We start from the raw sequence: 10,192 nt of genomic DNA, 5'->3' as shown, positions 1-10,192 counted from the left end.
AGGCGGGAGAGAGCCTGGGAGAGGAGGGGGGGGGCACAGCCTGGTCAATGGTCTGATAAGCAAAATTTGAATCAGAAGGAGGAGGGTTAGAGCAGGGGTAGGCAACCTTGGCTCTTTTATGACTCGTGGACTTCAACTCCCAGAATTCCTGAGCCAGCCGTGCTGAGGGGAAAGGGAGAGGTTTCCAAGCTGAGCCATGCTGGCTCAGGAATTCTGGGAGTTGAAGTCCACGAGTCATAAAAGAGCCAAGGTTGCCTACCCCTGGGTTAGAGGAAGCAGCTCAGAAGGGATCCCCACCCCCCACCCCTAGTTTTCAGGAGAAGAGGGAGAGGTACTTTCAAACTTGTGGGATTCTGTTAATGTAACCTTATAATTAGGAGTCAGTTTGGTTTAGTGGTTAAGGTGTCGGCCTAGAAACCAGGAGACTGTCCTGCCTTAGACACAAAAGCTGGTTGGATGACCTTGGGCAATCTGCTCTCTCTCTCTCTCTCTCAGTCTAACTCGCCTCATATGGTTATTGTTGTGGGGAAAATTGGAAGAAGAAGGAATACTATGTATATTCTCTGGCTTGAGTTACTCCTACAAAGTAATAAAGGTGGGATAACATTCTAACACATAAATAAATAAAGAGCTAGTGTTCCAGGATGATGTTACCTACTTAGGTAACAAAACGTTTGCAGCCAAGTTCAGAGAGAGCACTAATGACCCCTCAGTTCAACTCTGACCTGCAAATATTCTCTTCTTCTTCGGACCCTGGGTGTGGCTTCTTGTCTGGACTATCTCACAAGGCGGATGAGCAGACAGAGGAGGCCCGTGGAGCTTAAAAAATAAGGGCTCTAGAGGCAAAACTGCCCAACCTGTTTGTGATGCTTCTCAGCCTGATGATGGCAAACACGCCACCATCCGACCAAGGATGTGACTCCTATGGAGAGACCTATTTTCTACAGTTCAATTTTGCTCCCACCTTTGTGGGATTTTTTCCCCCTGTCTTCTTTTTTTTCCACTTTACCTTTAGCTTTATAAAAGTAGGATTTCAGTTTTTTTAAAAAAGGTGGCGTGGGGCAGGGGGGGGGAAAATATACTTTTGTAGTTAGATGTGAATCCCAATCACTGTTACTTTCTCATCTGGCAATAGGATTTCCAGGCACTGGTTTGAAAAGACAAGCAAAGCAGTTCTTGCAATCAGATGCTGCTTTAAGTAAGAACAGCTGAATATAGTTTCACACAGAAGAAACTCCTGTATTTAAAGATGGCCCATTTGAAAAGCTGTTTGCTGAGCAGACCAAGCCCCATTTAATAATGACAAGCCATAAGAAGGAAGTCTTGACATTGCCCATCAATTGTGACCCCTGAACAAGCAGACGGAGAGGCACATCGGTCACTCTATCATCATCTGCTCCCCCATGGCGGTTTGTATTGATTTTCTCTATAAATCTTGGTAGCTGTCAATTAGAATATGCAAACTGATCTCCTTTTATTTATTCATCCATTTCCCTGATTTATATGACCTCCCAACTTGCATACTATAACTCTGGGCAGTTAACATTAGGTTAAAAGTGGGGAGACACAAAATTAACTCAAAACGGAAACGGAAATGAAACACAATAGATCTGAGGCCAACCACAATTATTTATATAATCCTTACAAAACAGATTCATCTAACATCCTGACCCCTTTATCTGTGGTCATTATTGGCTACGTAGCATTCAGGTGCCTCTCTCACAGGATCTGAGACAGACAGACAGACAGTCAGACAGACAGATAGATAGATAGATGCAAGGCTTTTTTGTCATAGACTGCACGGAATGGCGTTCCGGCATCTTTTTTCAACGGAATTTGTGGAACTAAAAAAAGTTCAGTCAGACCTTCCAACTTCTTGCAAAAAAAAAAAAAAATCTCATAAGGAGTTGGAAGGTCTGACTGAACTTTTTTTAGTCCCACAAACTCCATTTCCCTGCAGCAGAAGAGAAACAAGCCAGAGCTGGAAAGCAGGTTAGCAAAGAAATGCTTTCAGGAAGAGGGAGGAGCTGCGCTGGGAGGAGAAGCGGCAGGAAACGGGCCAGCCTTTTCCAGAAGGGAGATGGATGGCAATGCATGGGGCAATGCATGGCAGCAAGCAAGTGCTGTTCTCTGCTCTGCATCTCTGCGCAGAGTTGCTTTGTTCTCTGTGAGAAAGGCGACAAAGGACTGGCGGAGGGAGGAGACTTGTGCCACACGGTCATGGCGCAAGCCACGGGAGAGTTGGCGGAGGACAAAGAGGTGGCGGCTGTGCCCGGGCAGGTGATCTGTGGGGCGAAGCTTAAAGAAAGCCCCTCCAGTGGCGTACAGCGGCAGTGGAGCCATTCAACGTCACTCCCCCTTGGCTCTGAAATGGCAGAGGGGGACCGGGCCTACCCTGCCCATCCCATCCACCTTAGCATGGCAGTCCGGCTCGGGAGGGGAGTGAAAGGTTGGCGATCAAAAAAGCACTGGATAGATGATAGTTGGATAGATGGATACATAACATAACATAACATAACATAACATAACATAACATAACATAACATAACATAACATAACATAACATAACATAACATAACATAACATAACATAACATAACATAACATAACATAACATAACATCATAACATAACATAACATAACATAACATAACATAACATAACATAACATAACATAACATAACATAACATAACATAACATAACCATTATCAGCTGCTGATTATCTTTCAGCAAATCCTTTCATAGTTCCTTGCAGATATTGCAGTTATTTTGGGTTATGGTAGCGGTTATGATATTGGATTTTAGATTGGACAGACTAAGGATGAAGTCTCCATTCAATCATTAAACGTAGTGACCTGGGGTCAATCAGTATCTCTCAGTTTAGCCTACTTCGTGAGATTGTGAGGATGCAAGCAAGGGGAAGCTGGGTGAAATAATAGGCATTGGATAATCTGTAAAATTGCCCTTTGAACTAGGAAAAATCCAGGCAGAATCTCTCCTCTATAAACAATTGTGTAGATAGTCTCAAGAAGCCCCATTCACATTGGAGGTCAGCTTCAAGCCATACGCTGCAGTATGGGTAGAATTAAACCAAGATGGGACTGTTGTTGTGATAATTAAGAAAATAGCTATAAAGCACTTGAGGAGCTCGGTAGTTGAATAAATAGCCATTCACCTGTGGTGAGTAATAATTGCCTCCAGGTGAGCTAGGCGTGAATTTGTATAAAACCGATGAGAAAGGGCAGGTGGGCTAATCAAAGTGACTGTGGGCTGGTAGCTTCCTTGCAAGGTCACTCTCAAGCATTATATAAATGCTAAATATTAGTAATATTTCTTGGTGATAGATGGTGGAGCGTTGCATGTACATTATTTGCACAAACATTGTGTAGGTCTCTGAGTGTTTCCATCAAGCTGGGGAGAAAGCATCGTCAGAGAAGGGGAAGAGGGAAATTAACTCGCAAGGCTTGTCTGTCTCAATAAATCCACTTGCTAGAAGCAATGAGAAGCTGCCTGCTGCCGCCAGCTCTTTGCGAATTTTGATTACCCGTATGCAGCTTCCAGCGTTCCGGCTGGTGCGCTGGCCTGCAGCTACTCGTCAACCCAATTAAATAACATTTAAATGCATAACAATCCCACCAACATCCCACAATGATGGAAATTGTCAGCCTGAAAAGTATAATCTGCCGCTATCCCGTGTTTTGTGCACTCAGCAATTCTGGCAGTAATTTTGTGACGAGCAAATGCACCGCTTTTGATTCTTTGCAAAACTTTTGAAGATCGTTCTACCACGATACTAATTAATATGCAAAATGCTAGCACACCAGATGATTTCAGTCTGAGTGGATACGGTCTTCCCGCCCTTCTCCCTCTCACTAACTCTGTATTGGGTCTGCCAAATCTTATAATGCCTCGTATAATTGCAGGGTTTGTTCCAGAGGGCAACAGCTCTTCCCTAGTAAATCCATTTGGAACTTATCTTCCACCATGACAATCAATTTATGTCAAACCATCTTTCCTTCAGCTGATAACCACAATTTTCTAATGTATTAGCAGCCTCGAGATATACCATAAGCTATCCAAGAGTTTAACCACTACGCTTGTGTGGAATAATGACTAAAAATGCAACTTTGGGGGGGAGTAGAATCCCAGGTTTACGTATTTGGAAGTAGTCTCTATGGTGCCCAGAACTGTTGTTTCTGCAAGCTGCTGCTGCTTTGGTAGTCAAGGGGCCTATTTTTGTTTAATTCCCACAATAATCCTGTGAGGAGATTAGAAAAGAATTGAGATGGAAGGGACCTTGGAGGTCTTCTAGTCCAGCCCCCCGCTCAAGCAGGAGAACCTCTACCATCTCAGAAAAGTGACTGTCCAGCCTCTTCTTAAAAACCTCCAGTGATGGAGCGCCCATGATTTCTGGTGGCAAGCTGCTCCACTGGTTAATTGTCCTCACTGTTAGGAAGTTTCTCCTTAATTCCAGGTTGCGTCTCTCTTTGATCAGTTTCCAACCATTGTTTCTTGCCCTGCCTTCTGGTGCTTTGGAGAATAGCTTGACCCCCTCTTCTCTGTGGCAGCTCCTCAAATACTGGAATACTGCTGTCATGTCACCCCTATTTCTTCTTTTCTTTAGACTAGCTAAACCCAAGTCCTGCAGCCGTTCTTCATATGTTTTAGTCTCCAGGCCTTGGATCATCTTAGTTGCTCTTCTCTGAATTTTTCCCAAGGTCTCAATATCTTTTTTTGTAGTATGGTGACCAAAACTGGCTGCAGTATTCCAGGTGTGGCCTTACTAGAATTTTATAAAGCGGTACTAATGCTTCACATGATCTTGATTCTATGCCTCTGTTTATACCACCCAGGATTGTATTAGCTTTTTTGGCTGCTGCTGCACACTGCTGGCTCATGGTTAAGTGATCGCCCACTAGGACTCCAAGGTCCCTCTCACAGTTACTGTTTTTGAGCCAGGTCCCACCTAATCTGTACTTACAGTATATCTTTGATTTTTCCTGCCTAAATGTAAAACATTTACTTTTCTCCACATTAAAACTCATTTTGTTGGATAGAACCTATTGTTCCATCTTTTTAATTGTTTTTAATTTTTGTATTTCTTGTTTTAATTACCCTGTTAACCGCCCTGAGTCCTTCGGGAAAGGGCGGTATACAAATCCAATTAAATAAATAAATAAATAAATAAGATGAGACTGTCTCACAGAAGAGAAAGACAAAAGAAAAATAGAATGATAAAAATCTATCATATAAATATCACTGTACTAAAGACACAGACATAGACACAGACACACAGACAGACACAGACACAGACACACACCAAAACTGAGATGATAGAACAAAAGATGGCCTATATAATTTGATTTAATGATATGTTAAAAGATTGAGCTAGTTCCATATCAATACTTTATGGATATATTTTTAATTTTAATTTCTACAAATGTCACTCATTTAATCACTATCCTGTATATTGTGTTCTGATTTTATTAGCACTGCTATATTTTTGCTTGTAGTTTTTAATCTTCTAGTTCAAACCTTTATTATGGCCTTTGGGCCAAAAAAGCAGAATACAATACATGAACCTGTGATTATTAATAAAACTTTTAAAATGCAATAAAATTACCTAAAATGCAGCTGGAACACAGACAGCAGTGGCAATCACCCAAATTTGTGCTAAACCTCAACCACAGATAAAATGGACACAACAAATAGTAGCACATAAGGACAACCTGGAAAGATATCTTCTCGTTATGTTTATCAATATAAATAAAACTGGCCATTAAAAAAGGAGAGAGAAAGAGAAACAGAAAAAGGCCCGCTCTCTTTAACATAAAGGCAGGTTTGTATTATATATGATGTAAACATTCCCTTGAGTGTATATGTTAACAGCACAAAAGTATCGTCAAAGCATATATATAGGAAAGCCGCCTGACAGGAATACACGCGGGAACTTTGACAGCTGTCAAAGTTCCCCGTACTGCGCAGGCGCCTCCACTGACAGCTCGCGGCTGTCAAACTCCGGACCGTGAAGAAGACTGAGCTGTCAAAGCGTCCGCCACACTGCGCAGGCGCAGCCACTGACAGCTCGCGGCTGTCAAAACACCACACCACGAGGAAGCCGGAGCTGTCAACAGAAGACGACGCCGATTGGTCCCTGCCTGACACGGCGCCAAAATAAATACATCTGATTGGTCCTCGCTACCAGCTGCCGGCTATAAAAGCCGGACAAGTTATTCTCTGTTTGTCTTGCTCTAATAAACTTGTTGTTAAACTAGCCTGTCGTCCCGAGCGGTCCTTCGGCTACTTCACTGGCGACGAAGGTGGGATCGCTCCGGAGCTGAAGTCACGGCCGAGGAAGAGAGTTCCCGGCAAGAGCTGACACGGAAGTTTTAACTTCCATCGGAGCAACCCAGGACCGGACGACATGGCAAACTTCGGCCGTGTGAGGGAGTTTGATACCCGCCATCCCGAGAGATGGCAATCACACCTCGGCCAAGTTGAAGGATTTCTTCTCGTCAGTAAGATCACTGACGACCGAGCAAAGGCCGCCGCCTTGCTGTACATCAGCGGGCCCCCGGTGTACGACGCAGCCGTCGGGCTGTTCAGCCCAGTGCCCATCACGGAAGTCTCCTACGCGGACCTGGTGGACCAGCTGAACAAGTATTACATGCCGGCTCGCTCGGAACTGTACTGGCGGGTGCAATTCGCACAAAAGAAACAACGGCAGGACGAGCCCGCCAACGAGTTCATCGCTGGGGTCAGACACGCCGCGCGGAACTGCTGCTTCCCCGACCTGGAAGACCGCATCAGAGATCAGGTGGTGATCGGTCTGAGGGACGAGAAGCTACAAAAAAAACTGACGTCCAAACCCGACATGAATCTGGCTGAGCTGACCAGGGAGATCATGGCATACGAACACAGCCACAAAAAGAAGCCGACGAACACGACCCCAGAGTCCCCGGCGACCGTCTACCAGGAAAGCGCAACCTTCAGCGACAGCGGAGAGTCGGTAGATTTCACCGATGGAGAAGCCCTACAGCGCAGGATGGAGCACCGACAGCCGAGGAGGGGAAAAACGTCGGACCGCCGAGGATCCAGGGACCCTCCACCGCCACCCCCACGTTACGTGCAACGAGCCGCCTGTGCCAGCTGCGGGGGCAACCATGCCCGTGGAAACTGCCGCTTTAGGAACGCAAAATGCCACAACTGCGGGAAGACTGGCCACATCAAGCCGGTGTGCCGCAGCAAGGGCCGGGACAACGTCAATGAGGTGGAGGCAAACCCCCCAGGTAGGCCAGCTGCCCAGGCCAACAGGGAAACCCCACCAGGCAACCGGGTTGAGACAATCGATAGGGTAAACTGCATAAGTTCCAAGGTTAAGGTCTGGGTCAGAATTCAGGGGGTGCCTTGCCACATGGAGGTGGATTCAGGGTCAGCGGTCTCCTTAATTTCGCTAACTACTTATCAGGAGATCTGTCAGAAAGGCCGAAGACAAATTCCCCTGAAACAAACTCTGGTTCACCTTGCAGACTTCCAGAAGACCCCTATTCCGTTGGAAGGGAAAGCCAAGGTCCTTGTACAGTATAAGGGGTTCAAAGGCACCCTAGAGGTTTTAGTTACGCCAGGGAACCGTACCAACTTGATAGGGCTTAACTGGTTCACTCCACTAGGCATCGCCTTATCAGGGGTTAATACCATTCAAACACCCAGCCTGGAAGCCGTTTGCGAAAAGTACGCCGACGTTTTCGAGGGCACTTTAGGGAAATATACAGGTCCCCCCATTTCCCTGCAATTAAATCCAGCAATCCAACCAATTAAAATAAGAGCTAGGAGGGTACCTTTTGCCCTCAAAGAAAAAATTGAAAACGAGCTTGACCGACTCGTGAGTCTAGGGGTGCTAGAGCCAACAGATGGGGGAACCTGGGAGACCCCTATTGTCACCCCAATCAAACCTAATGGCGAAGTGAGAGTATGCGCTGACTATAAGGCGACAGTCAACCTAGCCCTCAGCCCCCATGCTTACCCGGTGCCAGCGGTAAGGGACGTATTTGCTTCCATCCGCTCTGGCACCAATTTCGCCAAGCTTGACCTCTCGCAGGCGTATTTACAGCTGCCTGTCACAGACGACACCGCGGAAGCGCAAACTATTGTCACCCACCGCGGTGCTTTTAAAGTTAAGAGGCTTCAGTTCGGCATATCTGCAGCCCCGGGTATCTTCCAGGGTATCATGGAAAAGACCCTGAAAGGAATACCCGGGGTCTGCCCCTATTTCGACGATGTTCTCATCGCCGGAGAAAATGAAGCTAGTTTAGCTGACAGGCTGTCAGCTGTGCTGAGCCGGCTCAGAGAAGCCGGTCTCAAACTTAAGCGGGAAAAGTGCTCCATTGGAGTCACTTCTACAGAATTCCTAGGGTATAAAATCGATAGCCAGGGCATCCACCCCACCTCTGAGAAACTAAGGGCTATTCAAACCGCACCCAGCCCTAGGAATAAGCAAGAGCTTCAATCCTTTTTGGGACTGTTAAACTTTTACCATGCTTTCATTCCCCACAAAGCCACTATTGCAGAGCCTCTCCATAGACTCCTCGACAAGGGTACAACTTGGTCCTGGACCAAGGAACATGAAAATAGTTTCCAATCGTTAAAAAAGATCATCTGTCAAAGCTCAACCATCACCCTTTTCAGAGAAGACACCCCAATATGCATCGCTTGCGATGCCTCTCCCTACGGAATTGGGGCAGTCTTAAGTCACCTATTCGAGGACGGCACACAAAGACCCATAGCCTTCTATTCTCGCACTCTGACCAAAGCTGAAAGAAACTATGCACAAATTGACAAGGAAGCCCTAGCGATAGTAGCAGGGGTCAAAAAATTTCATGATTATCTGTATGGAAGACCATTTACGATATTTACAGATCACAAACCCCTGCTAGGCATATTTACTTGGAATAAAATTACACCACAAATTCTCTCCCCGAGAATCTTAAGATGGTCAACGTTCTTAGCAGCCTATTCTTATCAACTAATACATAAACCAGGTAAGGAATTGGGACATGCTGACTGCCTCAGCAGACTGCCCATACAAACCAGGGACTCAGATCCAGCCCCAGCCAGCCTAATTTTAGCAATCTCTCAGCTTCCAGAATGCCCCTTGACGGCAAACATTATAGCTAATAATTCAGCAAAAGATAAAATACTTGCCAGAGTCCTCAAATGGGCCACAACAGGGTGGCCAGCTCAAAACCCACAACCCCAATTCCAACCTTATTATAACAGGAAAAACGAGATTTCAACACATAGAGGATGCCTGCTATGGGGAAATAGGGTCATCATACCAGAGAAAAACATAGACCAAACATTACACATATTACATGAGGGGCACCCTGGAATTGTAAAAATGAAGGCAATGGCTAGAAGTTATGTATGGTGGCCTGGCATAGATAAGCAAATTGAAAAGTATGTGGGTGGGTGTTATACCTGTCAGGAGACCAGGAGCGAACCCCCCCAGGCACCGATCCATAAATGGGAGACTACAAGGAACCCTTGGTCACGTATACATATAGATTTTGCAGGACCTATCCAGGGCCAAAGTTTCTTAATAGCAGTAGACAGCTATTCCAAATGGCTGGAAGTCACGCCCCTTAGAAAAACAACGTCCGCAGCCACTATTCAAGCCTTAAGAAAAATATTCGCAACGCACGGCCTACCTGACACCATAGTTTCCGACAATGGACCTCAATTCACCTCTCGTGAATTTCAGATCTTCGCTACGAAGAATTGTATTAGGCTGGTCACGTCGGCGCCGTTCCACCCGTCGTCGAACGGAATGGCTGAAATTATGGTACGATCCACGAAAGAAGCATTAAAAAAATTCGTTAAAGGGAACTGGCAGAGGCGACTCAGCCAGTTCCTCTTATCACAACACACAATGCCATGCTCCACAACGGGCAAATCACCGGCGGAATTAAGATGGGGGAGGAGGCTAATAACACGTCTCGACAGACTGCACCCCGACACATACCCAGAAGAAAAACAGCACCCCCACCCCGGCCGCACACTCAAACCTGGTCAATTAATATGGGCAAGATCATACACAGATAAAAACAAGTGGGTTCAAGGGACAGTAATAAAACAAACAGGGCCCATCTCATACCTCATAGCTACGCAGGCACAGGGCAACATACGCCGCCATA

The sequence above is a fragment of the Vipera berus genome (genome assembly GCF_964194415.1).
Source record: "Vipera berus genome assembly, chromosome: 2".
NCBI classification, from domain to species: Eukaryota; Metazoa; Chordata; class Lepidosauria; order Squamata; family Viperidae; genus Vipera; species Vipera berus.
This window is presented reverse-complemented; position numbering follows the sequence as displayed.